Source organism: Octopus bimaculoides, chromosome 8 (genome assembly GCF_046866305.1).
Source record: "Octopus bimaculoides isolate indiv1 chromosome 8, ASM4686630v1, whole genome shotgun sequence".
Classification (NCBI taxonomy): domain Eukaryota; kingdom Metazoa; phylum Mollusca; class Cephalopoda; order Octopoda; family Octopodidae; genus Octopus; species Octopus bimaculoides.
The window spans coordinates 69,434,845-69,456,464 of NC_142935.1; the positions used below are offsets into that span (position 1 = coordinate 69,434,845).

A 21,620-nucleotide genomic window follows, 5' to 3' on the forward strand; every position below is an offset into this window, starting at 1 on the left:
TTAAAAAAAAAACACAGATGAGGGGGTCTGAAAGGCATCAGGTGTACTGTTGGTGAATTTCAGGAACCACAGAAGTTTCGAAGGATGTAGTGTCTCAGTAGTTAACAACTGATGCAGGTAGTTTATTCCATGCTTCATCAATTCTGAGTTTGAAAGTCATGGATGGTATATTGTTTTTTAATTCTGTAAGCATATCTATGAATGTTAGATATATGGAAAAACATTCATGTACAGACTTACAAAATCAAAAAACAATGCAGCACTCAAGACTTTCAAAAACACATTCACACACACATCGTGCACCAGCATGACCGCAGCCACTTGGCTGAAACACATAAATAAATAAATAAATATAAATATATTAACAGTTTATATCTTAATTATAAAAAATATGAAACCATTATTCTATGCAAATTTAGTTAATTTTGTCAAGCTCCCTTTTCAGTTTGTAAGATAGAAATTTAAATGTAATAAAATGTTTTAAAAGAAATTTAAAGTGCCTACACGATAACTGTACACCTACTTTTGGGCCACCCTGTATACACACACACACATATATATAAATCGTGATGGCACCTGTACCAGTAGAGCACTAAGAGCACCGTCCGAGCATGATCATTGCCAGAGCAGCTGTCTGACTTCCGTGCCAGTAGCATGTAAATAGCACCATTTAAGCGTGATCCTTACCAGTGTCACCTTACTGGCACTTGTGCCAGTGGCACATGAAAAAACATTCAAGCGAGGTCGTTCCCAGTGCCGCTGGACTGGCTCCCATGCAGGTGGCATGTAAAATACACCATTTTGAGCATGGCCGTTGCCAGTACCACCTGACTGGCCTTCATGCTGGTGGCACGTCAAAGCATCCACTACACTCTCGGAGTGGTTGGCGCTAGGAAGGGCATCCAACTGTAGAAACTCTGCCAAATCAGATTGGAGCCTGGTGTAGCCACCTGGTTCGCCAGTCTTCAGTCAAATCGTCCAACCCATGCTAGCATGGAAGGCGGACGTTAAACGATGATGATGATGATGATGATGATGATGATATATATATATGTATATATGGAGTACTGACAATTCAGCTCTAGTTAATTCAGCACCTGTAATATATGTAATTTATTATTACATTATATTGGTGTTGGTTGTATATCTAAAACACTCACATGCAACCTACAAACACAGCAATGCTGGACAAGACACTGTAAAGCTTTCAAAGTATGAACGAGCATATTCCGCCATAAAAAATATAGCTTCAGAATATCATGTCGACAAACTAGAATATTTGTGAGCTATTAGTTATCAAATTAAACTCCAAAAGTAGGAATTAAAGAATATAATTTAGCATTTTAAATTCTTTTTGTATTTTTTATCTTTACATGTTTTTAAATAAATAATTGAAACTTTTCCTCTTTTTTTTCTTTTCATCCCCAAATAACCTTTACCTAAGTTCAATAAGATGCCCTGTGCTGAATTGTCAGGCGGTGAACTGTTGCATCATGATATATGCCCCTTTTGACATAATTCTAATTTGCCCCTTTTTTTTTCTTTCTTTATTTGTTTTCTGGTGTTTTCAACTTTCCAGCTTTTATATCTACTTCCATCTCACCTTTTCTCATATTTTCTCTTATTCTATTATCTTGTTTTAGTATGTATATGTCATGTGCGCACAGCCTGAAGATTACATGAAGGCACCAGATGTGTTATAAAATGCTATACGTGTCATTTTCATTGCATGAAACTATTAGTGGCACATAAAAATACATACTGTGTTCATTAAACAATATATATATATATCATCATCATCATCGTTTAACGTCCACTTTCCATGCTAGCATGGGTTGGATGATTTGACTGAGAACTAGCAAGCGAGAAGGCTGCAACAGGCTCCAATTTGATCTGGCTGAGTTTCTACAGCTGGATACCATTCCTAATGCCAACCACTCCGAGAGTGTAGTGGTTGCTTTTACGTGCTACCGCATGAGGGCCAGTCACACAGTACTGGCAATGGCCACGCTCAAAAAGGTGTTTTTTACGTGCCACCTGCACAGGAGCCAGTCCAGCGGCACTGGCAACGACCTCGCTCAAATGATTTTCTAACGTGCCACTAGCACGGAAACCAGACAGCTGCTCTGGCAATGAACACTGTCTATCTATCAATCTATCTATCTATCTATCTATATATATATATATATATATATATATATATATATATTTCAACCTAATGTGGTAGTCCCATTTGGGACGAATGCTACTGTAGTTTAGCCCCAGGAGACAACAGTAGCATTTGTCCCAAACGGGACTGCTACATTAGGTTGGCAAATAATCATTACTGTAAAGTAATGCTACTGAATATGTCTCATTGAGAGATTTAGAAACAATAATGTTTCTACTCTCTCACACTCACACACACACACAAACACACAATAAAAGTGTCAAGAATCAAGGTATTTAAATAAGAATAACACAAAGGTAATGATGCAATTCTTTTGTTCATCAATAATGAACACATGAACCTCAAGCCACTTGTGTTGTTTTTACACACACACACACACATGCATTTGTGTGTACATGTGTATTTATGTGTGTATATATGCATATACACAGACATACAGAAAATGCACACACACACAAAATACATACACATTCATCGTTTTAAAAATATTACTTTAAAGTATTAATTCAAAATAGTAATGCAATTTCATAAGAAAAGCTATTAGAGTGACCTCATTTGTATGAAGTTTAAGATATTTGGAATATTCCCATGAGAACCAGAAATGAAATGGAAAACATGAGCTTGGAGCAACCATTTTTGTATGCATCACACACAAGAATTTTTTCTTAAAAAGTGAACATGAAAGATAAGCATTTTCTTCAAAAATTTCATGTAATGTTTCAAAGATGCATTCAATGAACTAAATTTCAAAGGAAAAGCAGGTCTGGATTATTTGCTGAGTGATTGGAAATGTGTAACTTAGAGTATTGGAATGAAGAGGATTTCAGTTGTAATGTATTAAAAGAACATTCTACACTTCTGCATTGAGTTTTGTAAGTTATCACTTCAAGTGAATCAACAGATATGTGTGTGTGTGTGTGTGTGTGTGCATGCGTGCGTGTGTGCTCATCATTCCTTTCAAATGTCATTCCATCCATCCATTTATTTAAATATCAACCTACCTACCTATCTATCTATCTATCTATCTATCTATCTATCTATCTATTCATCTATCTGTCTGTCTATCTGTCTATCTATCTCTCAGTCTATCAATCCATCTGTCTTTCCACATCATTATTTCTTGTTATCTTTCTAATATTCCTACATTAAATATGTCACTACTAACTTACCTCCAGCTACATTTGATTGGTTTATCTCTGTTTTAGATCAGTTGGAGTGAAGTTGTCCAGCTCTTTCTAATAAAATAACATTAAGTGAGATCTTAAAGAGATATTTTATAGGACTGGTGCCAATGGACTGAGACAAAATCAATACTATTGATTTTGTCTTCTGTTAGTCATTCAATAATTTCTTGTGACTCAACTAATATGTAGGTAGGTTGTTATGGATGTTGGAGACATCAACTGCATGGAAGAAAAAGAGCTGAAGTATTCAGGATAATAAATATCACAAAATCCCTTAACACTGACATAATGTAACCTCGTTATGATAGGAATAGATCTCAATCATTTTTATGTAAGTTGTTTTGTTTTTTTTTCTAATATATATTTAGAATAGTTTTAAATAGTTTACTAACTGTCATGTCAGCAAATCAAACAGTGGCCACAGGAAGTTTTATTCAACAAGCACTCTTCAGGAAAAAGACCACCAACTCAAAACAGCACTGAAAGCCATTGGAATTGAGCCTAAATCATTTGAAACACAAATCTGAGATTGTACAAAGTTGCAGTGTTTCATCACCGTTGGAACCAAAACCTTCAAAGTTACCGGAAGAGAAATAGAAGAAATCAAATGACGGGAGAGAAAGGCTCAACAAAACCAACCTCATACTCCACCAAGATTACCATGCAATCAATGCCATTGACCCTTCCCAGCAAGAATTAGTCTACTTAGTCATCAATGCCATCACCATAAAAGAAGTGTTTAGCAAAGAAGAAAATAAATTCTTAGACACAAGATAAAACTGCCACTGCTGACATATACCGTAAATCCTCGAGTATAATCCGCATTTTTTTCCCAAAATTTAATGGTCAAAATCCCTAGTGCGTACTATATACGAGGTTAAAAATGAAACATATTTTCTAAGCAATGTCCCAGTCTCTATTTGCTGTCCGGCAATGTTTATTCAGACGCATTTTGTGATGTCTGGCTTGTAACTGATAGTGATAAATATGTAAAGGCAATTTATTTAATATTTATTTTTCACTGACGTTATTACTGTTATTTCTATATTTTCTGCAAACAAAGTGCACAAAAAAGCTACACGTTTGCATTATGTTATATATACAATAATAATAAAGGACGTTACCAGATATATGCTTACAAACCAAGGATGTTATATAGACCTCTTTGACTCCAGTTAGAGAAGGGGTACGTATTATACACAAGGTTTAGGTTTTTCAGAGGTACAGTCCCCTAAAAATCCCCTGCGTATTATAATCAAGGGCGGACTATACTCAAGGATTTACAGTATATACATGCAAGAAATAAAGGATCAAAGCTCCTTCCCAAGCCATATGTTTTTAAGGCCAATTTCCTAGATTCTGTGGTGTATATATTCATCCAGTGGGTTGGCCACTGGGTCTGTTGCAGGGTTACCTAATTTTTGTCAGTTGAGTGGAGTGGACTAACATGAAATGAAGTGTTTCTACTGGAGAACCCGGTCCAGGAATCAAAACTAAAATCTTACAATCACGAGTGCAACATTGTAACCACTAAACCATGCACATCTACATATATGCACACACACACACACATACATGCACACACATGTACATACATGTGTACACACACACATATACACATATGTACATACACATATATGTATACACATACACACACACATAAGTATATATAGTGAGTTATGTTGATGCCACTTGATGCAACCCTCAGGTATCAGTCTGCCAACAGGCATCGTCAGGTGAAGTTGTACTGCCACATGATGCATCTTGGTTTTGCAGTGCTTCTCCCCTGTTCATCAATTTTTGTGATGGTTGAAACAAAGGAATAGCGTGCTTCCATGAAATTGTTTTCTGCTGGGGAAAATTGCTACTGAAACAGTTATCATGCTTCAAACAGCTTTCAAGGATGCTGACATGAGAAAAACACAAGCTTATGCATGGTTTCCATGCTTTAGGAATGGTCACTTTTCACTTGAAGACCAACTTCATTCAAGATTACCGTTGACCTCCTGAACAAATGAAAACATCATGAAAATTCATGAACTGATCTTAGAGGGCCATCAACAAACAATTGATATGACTAGTGTGTCCTGGAGCTCCTGCAACGAATTTGATCAAGGAATTGTGAATAAAAAGAACTGCAGTAAAATTTTTGCCTCGTTTGCTGAAGGAAGATCAAAAGCAGTCATGACTGAATGCATGTCATGAACTGAAAGAACAGCTGGAAGTTGATCTGGACCTTTTTCAAAGGTCATCACTGGTGACGAAAGCTGGTGCTACAGAATTTGCAGATATGGAAGAGGTGAAGAAAATAACACTCTAGGCATTAAAAGGCAACACTCCGCAAAAGTTCCAGCACTTCTTCGAACAGAGGAAAATGCATCTGAGACAATGCATTGCTTTAAATGGAGAATATTTTCAAGGTGATAAAAGTGTAAACATTGTAGTAAGGAAGAGTATCCAGTTGAAAAACCCTGCCAAAACAGTCACAGAAGTCTAGTGCAGGCTTCTGCCTTCCTGACTCCTGTCGAACTGTCCCACCCATGCCAGCATGGAAGGCGAACGTTAAACAATGATGATGATGATGATTATATATATATATATATATATATATATATATATATATATATATATATATATATATATATATATATATGTATATATATATGGATACATACATATATGTGTGTGTGTGTGTGTAGATAGATACACACACACACACATATATATTGGGGTGCACTTCAGGACAGGTATGCCGTAGAATTTCTAACCATTTCTCATGCTTTAGAGATAGGAAGAAAATGGCTAGCACTAGTCTTAGCAAATACATCTGGGGTCTTAAGGAAAGTAATAAACAGTATTCATTAGAATGGTCTATAATAGCTAGATCAATGCCATATGAGAGAGGAAGAAAGTATTGTTCGCTCTGTATGGTGGAACTATACCACATACTCTTCTCTAAGGATAAATTGATCAATAAAGTAAAGAATAATGCTCTGAAATGTACGCATATCATAAGAAGTACATTTCGTTGGTATAAATGATCTCAAGATGTGATGAAGTACAGCATGATGTCTCATGTATGTTTATGTATGTGCAATTATGCATATATGGATGAGTGCTAATAAGTGTGTGTGTGTGTGTGTGTGTATATATATATATATATATATATATATGTATATGTATGTGTGTGTGCATGTGTATGTATATATGTATGTGTGTGTGTACGTATATGTGTATACATATGTATATGTGTGTGTGTATGTATATATGGATAGGTATACGGGTAAAGTGTATGTATGCATATGTATACGGGTAATATAGTATAGTAAAGAGAAATAAACAAAATAATTAATTAATCTAGTGGAAATCCACAGGAGAGCAATAAAAATAGAAAATTAAGGAGTTATCTCCCCTATAATAACAAAGACGAAAGCTAACGAGATCCTAAAGACCTAATAATAGTTATGTATGTGTTTTTTCGTGTTTTGTTCGAAAGGTAACCACTCCTGAAGAAGTTCCAAATGTCTAAATCCAATGGACCAGTCACTGGATAAGTTTGGCACAGAAATGTTAACATAGAGTGGTGAATAAATCGATATATCGAATTTGAAGTCTCTGTCTCTTTTGAATATGAAAATTTAAAAGTTTAATAACCTTATAATATATATATATATATAAATACACACAGGCTGGGTATCTATCAAATTTTGTTCATGACATAAGTAAAAGACCCTTGCTCAAGGTATCGCACAGTGAGACTCCAAGCCACAAAATTCTTAACCACTTGGCCTTTGCTTGCACTTAACCTTTTAATATTCGGATTATTTTATCAAATATAATGATTACACTGGTCTGCATGATTTTTTTTTATTGGCTGTATAGTATTTTTTTCTGAATATATATGAAAAATAATGAGTTACTGTGTTTTTTTTTTTCGTCTCTATCACATCAGGTTGTCAAGTTGTACGGAGAAGTTACTTTTCTTTTTTTGTATAACATAAATAAATGATAAATTAAAATGCTTACCATGTATTGACTTAAATGTTAAATCTAATATATTTTTCTTTATTTTCAGTCTAGGGATATGTCTAGAGGTTGCATCAATTCACCAGATATATTCTGCTATGCCTGCAGGTTATTCACCCCTTCAGATTCCTGGAGCAATATTACTCCTTTGTTGTAGTGCAGCTATCTATCTATCTCTATGGACGGACGGTAGACGTGTCGGCTCTGTAAGTTTTGCCTTTTTCATGTTTTAAAAAGTTTGGTTGTAAAATTTATTTTATATACAAAGTTGTATAACAACTTGTAGACTCTCTGGTGCAAGTTTTTTGCGACGGAAATCTGCCCTGTGTGGCACATTTCCAGGATATAAGAACCAATCTCGGCTTTCTAGCCATTTTTTTTTGAGACGATGGCGTCTTGTAGCCATGAAATTTTTTGTGAAACGAACGCTGCAGTCTGCAGTGTTTCGTTCGAAAAAGAATTTCCTAGTCTTCCTTCCTCACAGTTAAAGGAGAGAATGGAGAAAAAGAAAGACTCTGCTGCTACAGCAGTCTTGCCTGCCAACGTAACCAGTGACAACAACAACAACAACAACAGCAACAGCAACAACAACAACAACAACAACAGCAACAACAACAACAGCAGCAGCAGCAGCAACAACAACAAGGACACAAATGTCCTTGCTAACAAAACCACTGTCCTCACCACTGATACCACCACAACGAACTTTGCCGAGGCTTTGAAGCCTAGGAAAAGAATTTTGAATATATCGAAAGAGTAATTACTTGCATGCAAAAGCATGCTAAGTAAAAAGGACGTTACAGTCCATCTTCAAACGCCCGCGGACTTTAAGATAAACATCGAAAAAAAAACTATCATCTACAGAACCATTAATTTAAAGACAAAGACAGTGGAAAAATTCACCCAAGAAAATGTTGAGAGATGCTTAAAGCCGATTTGGTCTTACAAGACTTACATAACGAGAGGTTTGAAATTCGGAACGATAGAAGTAAGACTAGACAGCGAGCAGCGAGCGAAGGACCTCTCCACTAAGTCATTACAGCATGAGAACCTGCTCATGATCCCTACGTACCTTGGTCGTAGGGTTACGAAAATAAAAATTTCGAATGTGCCTCCTGAAATTGAGGAAGAATGGCTAGTATCTGCCATATGTCTAGGCATAGAGGAGGAGATAAACATACTAGAAGCATCTGCCGTTTGCAATCAAAACTGGATTGGCCAGGAATTTCAACTCCTGGGACAAATTGATCCAGCAAACTGGGAAAAAATTCCACATAGAATCCAATTAACTGAGGATTCAATTTTTCATGTTTTCGTCGAAGGCAGATGGCCAATTTGCTACGTTTGTAGTAGCAAAACTCACCTTCAAAAAACATGCCCAGTAGCCCAGAAGAAAAGGCAACAACAACGGCAACAATACAAAGAAAAACAACAACAACAACAACAACAACAACAGAAGCAACTACCAAATACCCCCAACAGAAAAACCTTACTACCAACACCACCAGCAACACAAAAAACAACAACAGAAATATCAGCAATAACCACAACAGAAAAGACAACAGAAACTGCAAAAACAGAAGAAAAAAAAGAAAATTCCAAGACTGCCTCTCCCTCCCGCATATCACATACACCACACATAAATAACAAGCAGCCAACATCAATAAAAACAGCAACACAAACATTCACAGAAACACACACAGACGCACAAAATTTGCCGTTACCTCTTTCTGACTCCTCAGATCTCCCATCATCCGATGAAGAGAGTGGGGAGGAGTGGAAAATAGCTACGAAAGGAAAGAGGAAGCGCAGTAAGAAGAAAACAAAACAAAATGCAAACACAAACAAAGCAGGGAGATTCACATCTCCCGAAAATACTACTAACACCAATAGTAATATAAAAAAAACAATGCTAACAGCAATAGACAGTACAAACACAGAGTTGATGAATTACATCAACTCTAAAACAAACATCACAAATAACGATATCAAAACCAACAACCACCCACGTACAACACCGCCAAAACACATTAAAATTATTCATGTAACACCAGCATTACACAACACAATAAAATCCCTCTACCCCAACTCGGTAGGGGGATTCCAGAAATATTTGTGCAAGAAATTGTACAATAGCCTCCTTGGTGAAAAATCCAAGGAGGAAACAAAACTTTCTAACGGTAAGTAACAATCTGTTCTTTTGTTTTGTGCTTTAAAGCACACGTATAAATAGAATCATGGTGAAGATTGGTTGTGTGAATGTGCGTGGCTTAGGGTCCCCTTGGAAACAAGGGTACCTCTTAAATGACATCAAGTCACACAATTTGGATATCATAGCCATTAGTGAGACCAGACTCCATGAACCGCAGGCCCTAAAGTCCATGTTTGGCGGACAGTTTAACATTTATTTTTCTCCCTGTCTGCCGAGGATGGGCGGTAGTGGCACGGCGGTTCTTTTTCGCAAGAGTCTGGATCTCCAAGTAAAGACGATATTTACGGACCCGGAGGGTAGACTGGTTGTCCTAGATGTGGACGGAAGCGATGGAGGCACTTTTCGGTTGCTGGCAGTTTATGTGCCTCCTTTAACAGGTCGGTCAGACTTCTTTCGACGTCTAGAAGTATTCCTGGGAACGTCTCGTCCCTTACTTTTAGTGGGGGATTGGAATGCTACCTTGGACACGCATCTAGACTACGTGGGGAGTGACAAAACTAGAAGGGGATGCAAAGGCCTCATAGACCTGCTCAGACGCTTCCAGTTGTCTGACAGGTACCGACTCGACCACCCAAATGTGCCAACGTGGACTTGGAGCAACCGCATTGGGTCGTCGAGATCGTATCTAGATAGGATAGTGTGTAGGATAAGAGATAGAGATAGTTTAGGATGTCCACAGTTCCACATAGTCAGCTACACGGATCACAAACTTGTGACGTGTACGCTAGACTTAGATAAGGCACATAGGCAGGGTCCCGGTTACTGGAAACTAAACGCGTCGTTCCCGTCGAGACAGGTTTTCAGAGACCGGATTAGCACGTTAGTAAAGAGGGCTTTGACGGGAGCCATCGTCAACAACAAATGGTGGTTTGCCCTCAAGAGAGCAGTAAGGGCGGAAGCAATAAGGTATAGCAGGGCACTAGCTGTAGAGAGGAACAGAGTAGAGGGGGAGCTAGTGATAAAGTTAGAAGAGGCATTGCGAAGTGGCATCGCATCCGACGTTTTAGCGGCGAGGTTGGCCCTCGACCAACACTTCAATGCTAAACACGAAGGGTGTGCTGTCAGGGCAAGGATGCGTGCTCTGAGGAATGAAGGTGGTGGAGCCGCACGAGAGGCCCGGGTGGCGGAGGCGCAGCGGGGTAACAGAGCCACCATCCGGTCTCTGGTAGACGAACAGGGGCGCGAATTGCTCGAGCCGAGCAAGATGTGCGAGGCGTTTCAGCGGCATTTTGCCCGACTGTTCGGGAGGAGTGGCGAGCGAGAAGGCAGGGTGGACTTTAGTGCCTACCTGCACAGCTTGCCACGACTCTCGGCAAGAGAGGCGGAGTGCTGCGAAGGGGTCATCACGGCGGAGGAGGTGAGGGACGCGATGGCGGGTTGCTCGACGGACAAATCTCCGGGTTTGGATGGTCTGCCCTACGAGCTTTACAACTGTATGCCAGACTTGTTTGGAGACGTCTTGGCGGCCGTGTACTGCAACTGGCAGCAGAACGGGAGCATTCCCGGTTTTGTGAGCCGAGTAGCGGTAACGCTGCTGAAGAAAGATCCAAACAAGGGGGACGCCATAGATAACTTTAGGCCCATCACTCTGCTCAATGCAGACATGAAAATTTTGGCCAAGGTGTTAGCCAAGCGGTTGGCGCTTGTCATCGAGAAACTGGTCGGCACGGAGCAGACGTGCGCCGTGCCGGGCCGGAGCATCCATGACAACCTCCATCTGATGCGCTACATCATAGAGAGGGTAGTTAAGGAACCTGGCATGGGTGGGGCCCTGATCAATTTGGATCAATCCAAAGCTTTCGATAGGGTAGACCATCGATACTTGGAGGCCGTCCTCGAAGCGGCCGGCTTCGGTCCCGTTTTCCGCGGCTGGATGGCTGCCTTGTACACAGGCATCCGTTCGGTTGTTCGCGTCATTGGACGTCTATCGGAACCCTTCGACATTGCACGTTCGGTTCGTCAGGGATGCCCCCTGTCGCCGCTCCTGTACGTATTGACTCTCGAGCCACTACTGCGGAAGCTGGTGACGCTGAGGGGCATCCCGCGAGAACTGGGGTGCGGGACGAGCGTGTCGGCATACGCGGACGACGTCACCGTCATAGCGTCTAGCCACGAGCACATCGAGCTTGTCGGCGAGACGCTGAAAGACTACGAAGCGGTGACGGGAGCGAAAATCAACCGGGATAAGTCGGTGGGTTTGCTGCTCGGCACCTGGAGAAGCAAGCCCATACCGTCCGGCAGCGCCTCAGTAGTGGGACGCTGGACGGACGGTCCGGTCAAGTTGCTCGGAGTCTGGTTCGGTCCGGACCTGCAAACGGAGAAGAACTGGGATGAGATAACGAGTAGGGTGGCCACTCTCTGCCGGCAATGGTCCGAGAGGAAGCTGTCCCTAAAAGGTCGGGCAGAGGTGGCGAACGCGTACATCGCGTCCGTCATCGAATACCGCCTGACCGTCGTGCCTTGTCCCGATCGCGCCATCACCGAAATGGAGCGCATCCTCTTCCGCTTTTTGTGGAAAGGAAGCGTTCCGATGGTGAGGCGATCCGTTTGTTGCCAACACCCGCTGAAAGGAGGGCTGGGCATGCCGTGGCTGATGATGCGCAGACATGCGCTGAGACTGCGACAACTCCGGCTCTACGTAGACGACGGTGAGCAGGTGTGGTCGCCGTTTGTGCGACGCGCTTTCCCGCAGCTCGTCTCCATGACCAAGCTGCAGTCGTGGATCAAAAAGAGGCCGAGGAATGGCGAATGGCACCGTGAGTGTCGCGTTGCTCTGCAACAACTTTGCCGTCCCGGGTCGACCTTGAGCGGCTGCATCACAATGAAGTCATTCTATAGGGGATTAGTGGAGGGCAGGTACGACGACGATCTCGGGGCGAACTTGGGCGTCGACGAGGAATACCTGACCCGCCTGTTCAGGACGACTTTCGGGCCGGGACCTATGGACAACTTCCAGAGATCCCTGGCCTGGCAGTGTTACCGAGAGGCGCTACCCGTTCGGGATAAGCTCTATAGACACGGCTCGCGAAATGTGGGGCCGACCTGCCCGAGATGCGGTCAGAGCGATGAAACCGTTCTGCACGCCCTCGTGCAGTGTCCAACCATTTCGGAGCTGTGGGCTGATGTCGAACGACTGCTGTCGCGTGTGGGACGAGTCGGTTTATCAACCGAGTCTATCGTCAATATCGTCACACCTCCTTCCTTTAAACGGAAAGGAAGAGCTGTATTTATCGTACTTGTGGCTATGGCCAAAGAATGCATCTGGTGGACGCGTCTGAAAGGATTAGAGACAAATACTTTCCTCTCTGGTCAATCTCTCATCAACTTTTTCAAGTATCACTTGAAAAGGAAGGTGAGAGCAGAGAGGCAAGTGTTGTCTAGCAAATGTTTCGAAAAAAGATGGATACATGTAGCAAGAATGGCACGTATAAATGACGAAGCCACCTTGACCATGCTTCTATAAAACGTTTTAAAATTTTGTAATTAGAGAGTTACTTACGTTTCTTGCTTAAATAAAAGAAATTTTATTTAACAAACTGTGACGCTAAAGACCGAGGTTACCGTGGTCTTTTTGTAGGTTTTTCTTTCCACGGATAACCTCCCCATTTATTGGGAATGTTTTGTATTATTTCGTATTTTTTGTAAATACCCCAAACGTTTTGCGATGTTTTTTTTCATCGTTGTCCCCACTTTTGTTTTTTTTCTGTTTTGTTTTCGACCCCCTCGAAAAGAAAAACTCTACATTTGTATTTTGTCCCCTCTGTGTTGAGCCCTGTGTGGCTAATAAAGAAACCTATTTAGCTTATTTTGGCTGCAAACAGGGAGACCAAGACAAGCCATTTTCACCTCACAAAACTTGCAAGAGTTGCATCAGTAAGCTTCAAATGTGGTCAGTTGGAAAACTTAAATGTATGCCCTTTGGAGTACTAATGGTATGGTGGGAGCAGATGAACCACTACGATGACAGCAGTTTTTGTATGACTAAAGTAGCTGGATTCAAGAAGAAGACTAAAGATTGCATACTATACCCAGATATTCCTTCAACAATAAGGCCTGTTCCACACTCAGATGATATTCCTGTACCTGTGCCACCTGAGACATGGGAAATTTCATCAGAGTCTGATACTGGTGATACTAATGAAGTGGAAGTAGACAATGAGCCACCAACAAATGACCATCCCAAATTCTTCGACCAAGTTGTGCTCAGTGACTTGGTTAGAGAGCTTAACCTTCCATGAGAAAGTGCACAGTTACTCTAGACTGCAGGAACACAAGCTTCTAGCTCCTGGAACAACATTTGCTTGGTACTGTTATCGTGAAACGGTATTCATTCAGTTCTTTGAGGAAGAGGATTCTTTAGTTTCCTGTTCAAATATTTCTAGCCTTATTGAACATATAGGGGATGTGGTACAAAGTAGATGAATGGAGGCTCTTCATTGATTCTTCTAACTGAAATTTAAAGGAAGTTCTTCTCTACAATGGCAACACAGCTGCATTTGTGTCAATTTACCATAGTGTCCAAATGCCAGAAACTTACAAAAATATGAAGACAGTAATAACTGCAATCAAGTACCATAATCACAATTTTCTAATTTGTGGTGATTTAAAAGGTATTGCTAAGTCTTCAAGGGGGATACACTAAGTATCCCTGTTTTCTGTGTCTTTGGGATAGTAGGGCAGATAGCCAGCACTATAAACAAAAAGACTGGCCACCAAGAACCAGCTTCTTACCCGGAAATCACAACGTGAAAGTTGTGCCACTACTTGACCCCCAAAACATTCTGCTGTCACCACTTCACATTAAATTAGGGCTTATGAAAAATTTTGCAAAGGCCCTGAACTATCATGGAGCTGCTTTCAAGTACTTGGAGTCAAGGTTTCCTCATATAAGTGAAGGCAAGCTAAAAGCAGGAATCTTTGTTGGCCCCCAGATTTGGGAACTGATGAGGGACAAGCATTTTAAGGAAGCATTAGCAGGTGTTGAAGTGAATGCTTGGTTCTCCAAACTTCTCCAAGATTCTCCAAAACCTCTTGAGAAACAGCCACTCTCCAGAATATGAAAAAATGATCCAAGACCCGATATCAAGTTTCCAACAACTTGGGTCAAGAATGATTGTGAAGATGCATTTTTCGCACTCGCATCTTGACTATTCTCCCAAGAATTGTGGGGGCTACAATGAGGAACAAGGAAAGACATATGCACCATGGAAATTCAATACCAGGGCAAATGGAATGTCAGTATGATGGCAGATTACTGCTGGTCATTGAAACGTGATTGTCCCGATGCAGAGCATGAGCAAAAGTGAAAGCAGTCCTCCTTCCTTTGAATCAATCTGTAGGCTAACCATTATGAGCATATTTTTTACATTCATTTGGTTTGATGTTGATAATTCGGATTCATTTCATGTTGATTTAGAAAACATATGTTCTTAAAACTAACAGAACGTGCTTTTCCTTGTTTACTTGCTTCATTTTAATAAAGTAACGATTTATACATTAAATTAATAATAATATACATTTGTTATTATTAATTTTAGTGTATAAATTGCGCATAAATTGTTATAGGATGCTGACTACCTGATAAAGATCACTAATGTGATTTTTATCCTTATATTCTATTATGAATTAATAAATAAAGTAGCAATTTATTAAAAATTCACATTTTTTATTATTAATTTGTATTTTATTCAACAACCTTATGTGACAGAGCAAATTGGTTTGGATATTTAAAATCAGCAACCCAAGAATATGTAATATCACATCCTCTTTTACGGGTTTCAGTCATCTGACTGCGGCCATGCTGGAGCACCACCTTTATAGCCGAGCAAATCAACCCCAGGACTTATTCTTTGTAAGCCTAGTACTTATTCTATCAGTCTCTTTTGCTGAACCACTAAGTTATGGGGACGCAAACACACCAGCATCGGTTGTCAAACAATGCTGGGGGGGGGGGGCAAACAGACACACAAACATATACACACACATACATATATATATATATATATATATATATATATATATATATATATATATATATATATATATATATATATATATATACGACAGGCTGCTTCCGGTTTCCATCAACCAAATCCACTCACAAGGCTTTGGTCGGCCTGAGGCTATAGTAGAAGACACTTGCCCAAGGTGTCACGCAGTGGGACTGAACCCGGGACCATGTGGTTGGTAAGCAAGCTACTTACTACACAGCCACTCCTGCGCCTATAAAATTAAATGAATAAAAATCTTTTAAAAATTCACAAATGCAGACCAGTGTTATTTATTCATATTGTTTTGAATTAAAAATTCATTATCTTGTAACTTCAAAAATTTTGATGACTGAGTGTTTATTTTTAGAATGACATTGTAGGGTAGGTGTGAGATGCTGGATATCGCCAGTTTGAACAACAAACAGGTAGAATTTTTTGGCTAGATATGACCAGTTTAAATATTAAAGGATTAAATACTATATGTAACCCTGACATGATATTCATTTATATTAAGTGGAGGAGTTTTGTCGCCCATAACAAAACTGGTACCTATTTACTATACAGCCAACAAACCAATATCATAATTAATTCGCCAAATACCATCTATTACCTTCTGTCTTGAGATACCTTCATTGACAATATTAAAATCCATGGAAACAGAATAATTTTTAAGATTTAATATGCCAGTATGTTGGTTTTACATCTTTCGGTTGTTATTAGTAATCTCTGATATTTTGATACACTAAACCATCAGCTGCATAACATTTCATGTCTTATGCTTTTATACATCATTTAAGAGGAGTTATTATGTCTGAAATACTCAATGTTCTTTGAATTTTGCAAGAAAAAAAAAAGAAAAAAAAAAAGCTAGGCACTGGCATGACTGTATTTAAGAAGCTTGTTTCAAAAGCATGTTGCCATGGGTTATGCCACACTGTATGCTGCCTTGAGCAAGCCTTGCGAGTGGATATGGTACACAGAAACTGAAAGAAGCCAGCCAGCCTGCCATATATATATATATATATATATATATATATATATATATATATATAGATAGATAGATAGATAGATAGATAGATAGATAGGTTTCTTTATTAGCCACACAGGGCTCAACACAGAGGGGACAAAATACAAATGTAGAGTTTTTCTTTTCGAGGGGGTCGAAAACAAAGCAGAAAAAAAGCAAAAGTGGGGACAACGATGAAAAAAAACATCGCAAAATGTTTGGGGTATTTACAAAAAATACGAAATAATACAGAAAATTCCCAATAAATGGGGAGGTTATCCGTGGAAAGAAAAACCTACGAAAAGACCACGGTAACCTCGGTCCTTAGTGTCACAATTTGTTAAATAAAATTTCTTTTATTTATGCAAGAAACGTAAGTAACTCTCTGTTTACAAAATTTTAAAACGTTTTATAGAAACATGGTCAAGGTGACTTCGTCATTTATACGTGCCATTCTTGCTACATGTATCCATCTTTTTTCGAAACATTTGCTAGACAACACTTGCCTCTCTACTCGCACCTTCCTTTTCAAGTGATACTTGAAAAAGTTGATGAGAGATTGACCAGAGAAGAAAAGATAGATAGATAGATAGATAGATAGATAAATAGATAGATATAGATATAATAATAATAACAAGAAGAAGAAGAAGAAGAATATTAGGGATAAAAATCCAAATTTACAGGTAAAAACTCAATTATGGCCACAGCTGGATGACTGAAACAAGTAAAAGAGTAAAAGAGCATGTGATGTTACATATTCTTGGGTTGCTGATTTCAAATATCTATATGTGACTGTGGATTTTCATGGATGAGTTCATGAACTTTGGTTCTTTTCTCTAAAACTATTTATTTATATTTATATATATATATATATATATATATATATATATATCACTTAAAGTGGATGGCATTTGTAGAAGAGGGAAACCCAGGAAGACATCGGACAAAGTATTGAAGGCCAATCTCAAGACACTGAGACATCTGGCGCCTTGCAGGACTCAAGAAGACCCATCCGCCACAGCAGAATTGATACTGGTGCTGGTGCTATATAAAAAACACCCAGTACATTCTGTGGTGTGGTTGGCATTAGGAAGGGCATCCAGCCATGGAAACCATGCCAGAACAGACAATGGAGGCTGGTGCAGCCCCTGGCCCTACCAGCTCTGATCAGACCTTTCAATTCATGCCAGCATGGAAAATAGATGTTAAATGATGATAAAGATGATGATGATATATGCATATATGTATATATATGTATGATTTATATATACATAGATATAGATAATATATGTGTGTGAGTGTCTTTGTGTTTTGCTTGTCCCCAAACACTGCTTGACAACCAATCTGGTTTGTTTACCTCACCATAACTTTGTCAAAAGGGACCTACAGAGTGAGTACTAGGCTTAAGTACTGGGGTTAATTTGTTCAACTGAATGTTTCAAGGTGGTGCCCCAGCATGGCTACAGTCTAGTAACTGAAACAAGTAAAAGTTAAAAGAAGGAAAAGATACCTAAATATTTATGTTGTTAATATATATACTCATAAAATTTAATTTAGTTTATTGCTTATGATCAAAAATTTCCATTTTAATTTTTAACACTTTTCACAATCATAACATTGAGAATTTTTATACATGGAAACTTCGTTATTATGATAAATAAAAAATAAAACATGAACTGATCTTTATATAACCTAATACAACCAAGAATTAAGTGCTATAAAATATCAGAGACCTCGTGTGGCTGATAAGATAAATATAAACACCATAACTGGTGTATTTATTGACTTTTTATGGCCAATAATTTAAATGGATGCAGCTTACTTGATTACTATGAAACACGAGTTAGCACAGTCACCTAACTTAGGACAGAAAAATGGTTGAAATCTCATGGGTGGTACTGTGCACAGTTGTTCTATTTTGGATTATAGTTTATGGAGTATCTAATTTAATTTAACATTCATAATAGAAAACTTTAACTATTTTATTTTATCATAGGTGCAGGTGAGGCTGTGTGGTAAGAAGTTTGCTTCCCAACCATATGGTTCTGGGTTCAGTCCCGCTGTGTGGTACCTTGGGCAAGCATTTTCTACTATAGCCTTAGGCAGAGCAAAGCCTTGTGAGGGGATTTGGTAGATGGAAACTGAAAGAAGCCTGTCGTATATATATTTGTGTATTTGTCCCCACCACTACTTGATTCCTTGATTTGCTTCTCGGTCTGGAATTTTTTCTTCAATTTTTCTACTGATTTAGCTCTATGAACTAAGTCATAAGTATATAGGATTTCCCATGGACAACCAATTTTACATGACTAGGTTACTACACTCATTACTAACTCTCACTGTATTAACTGTGCTTCTATATATGCATGGTATGGACCTCACAAGCCATTAGTCTACGCTTCGTGTTCTTAGTAGCCACTAGCTCACAGAATAAGGCATTCTGTTGAAGGCCTTCTCTAGAATGAAGAATGCCAGGTATAGTGGCTAACTCTTAGCTAAGTACTTCTGCAGGTGTCTCACTAGGAAGGTGGCATCAGTCGTATTTATTCCTGGTTCAAAACCAAACTGTATCTCATCCAATCTAACTTCTCTGTCTAATCAATTTTACAATAATTCTTCCTATCATCATCATCATCATCGTTTAACGTCCGCTTTCCATGCTAGCATGGGTTGGACGATTTGACTGAGGACTGGTGAACCAGATGGCTACACCAGGCTCCAATCTGATTTGGCAGAGTTTCTATGGCTGGATGCCCTTCCTAACGCCAACCACTCCGAGAGTGTAGTGGGTGCTTTTACGTGCCACCGGCACGAAGGCCAGTCAGGCGGTACTGGCAACGGCCACGCTCAAAATGATGTATTTTACGTGCCACCTGCACAGGAGCCATAACTTTCATAACTTACTCCAATAATTTGATGCATCTGTAGTTTTCTCTCTCTAGTACATCTCTTCTGCCCCTTGTAGCAATTAACAATGCTAGTGTATGTTAGTAACTGAATATGACATGTTTCAAGTAGATGGAAGGGTAGGTTACCTATACACACACACACACACACACACATATATATATATATATATATCACCATTCACATAACTGACACTCCATCAGTTACGACAACAAAGATTCTAGTTGATCCAATTAATGGAACAGCCTACTCATGAAATTAATGTGCAAGTGGCTGAGCACTCCACAGACACGTCTACCCTTAACGTAGTTCTCAGGGGAGTACAGCATGACACAGAATGTGACAGGAACTATTCATTTTTGCCAGCTCAGTGGACTGAAGCAATGTGAAATGAAGTGTCTTGCTCAAGGACACAATGTGCCACTGGGAATCAAACTCCTAACCTTATGATCATGAGCCACATACCCGAACTACCAAGCTATGTGCCTTCACATCACCATTCACATACATTCTTACATACACATATATTCATTTACATAAACTTATATATACATGCATATACATACACTTCCACATGTACAGATATATATATATGTATATATATATATATATATACGTATGCACACATAAACATATGTACATTTTAAAACTGAACCATTAATGTCACCAACCTGACAGTCAGGCCTGGAAAAGTCACGGTGATTGTTCCTTCCTCATAACTAAAACCATGAACAATACACCTGTATGTGCACACACATACACACATCAGTTAAAACCTGTCTTCCCCTTCTCTCTCTCTCTCTCTCACACACACACACATACATACACCTTGTTTTCTTTGACTTCTCAGATTAAAAAAAATAATAAAACACCAACAAAAACCATCAAATAAAATTCTGCTATTTTTAATCATGCAAGGTTTTAGTGTTGATGCCATGGAATTCTTCAGTTTCAATTATAGCAGCTATTCAAATATCCCAAAATACGAGGCATTTAATGAAACCAATTCTGAGCGAGATTAGATGGAAAATAGCCAATATCATTTGCAAAACTCTTAATGACTATCGATGTCTGAGTTAATTCTTCAACAGGTATTGTTAGGACAATATGATAAAAATGCTTGAGTTAACAAGGGAAACCTCTACATAATTGCTCAACTTGGTTGAAATAACAACCAAATTTTACTCAAACTACGTTCAATTAGGTAGGACACATTGTTGTTGTTGGCACTCCGTTGCTTACGACGTTGAGGGTTCCAGTTGATCTAATCAACAGAACAGCCTACTCATGAAATTAACGTGCAAGTGGCTGAGCACTCCACAGACACGTGTACCCTTAATGTAGTTCTTGGGGATATTCAGTGTGACACAGTGTGACAAGGCTGACCCTTTGAATTACAGGCACAACAGAAACAGGAAGTAAGAGTGAGAGAAAGTTGTGGTGAAAGAGTACAGCAGGGTTCGCCACCATCCCCTGCCGGAGCCTCGTGGAGCTTTAGGTGTTTTCGTTCAATAAACACTCACAACGCCCGGTCTGGGAATTGAAATCGCGATCCTATAACTGCGAGTCCGCTGCCCTAACCACTGGGCCATTGCACTTCCACAAGATAGGACACATTAGATAATGTATTATCCTATACACACTATATCTAAATTTTTTAAAATGTCCACAACAGAAACATCTTTGATCATACATATACAGAATTAGGGTTGACCTAGGACTAAAGTTAACACTGAAGTTAAAAATATATTACATTTGATCATTGATCTGCTGGGTCAGAGCTGACCTGGGGCTAACCAGCAAAGGAGGATACATGGGATAATATAGTTCCAGATACATCATGTATAAATAAAATGCTGGATGGTCACATCTCAGAGATCTCTTCTGTTTCACAGCGAGATGGGGTTTTTTTTTTTTAACATTTTTTCACACAAATTACGATTTGCAAGCTAATTATGATAATTACAATCATCTTTCAAGAAACTAATAATCCCTTGTACTGTAGGTACAAGGCCTGAACTTTTGGTTCCGGTATTTAACTGGTATTTATTTCATCGAACTTGAAAGACAAAGTAAACTATGGCAGCATTAATTAATAATAAAATCTGTGATCCTAGACCTACAA

At 39.2% G+C, this 21,620-nt stretch overlaps 1 protein-coding gene across 1 annotated transcript in view; it reads right to left on the minus strand.

Moving 5' to 3' along the window:
- LOC106867808 (atrial natriuretic peptide receptor 1) overlaps positions 1–21,620 on the minus strand; it is an 898,165-nt gene that overhangs the window by 14,711 nt on the left and 861,834 nt on the right. The window lies entirely within an intron of this gene.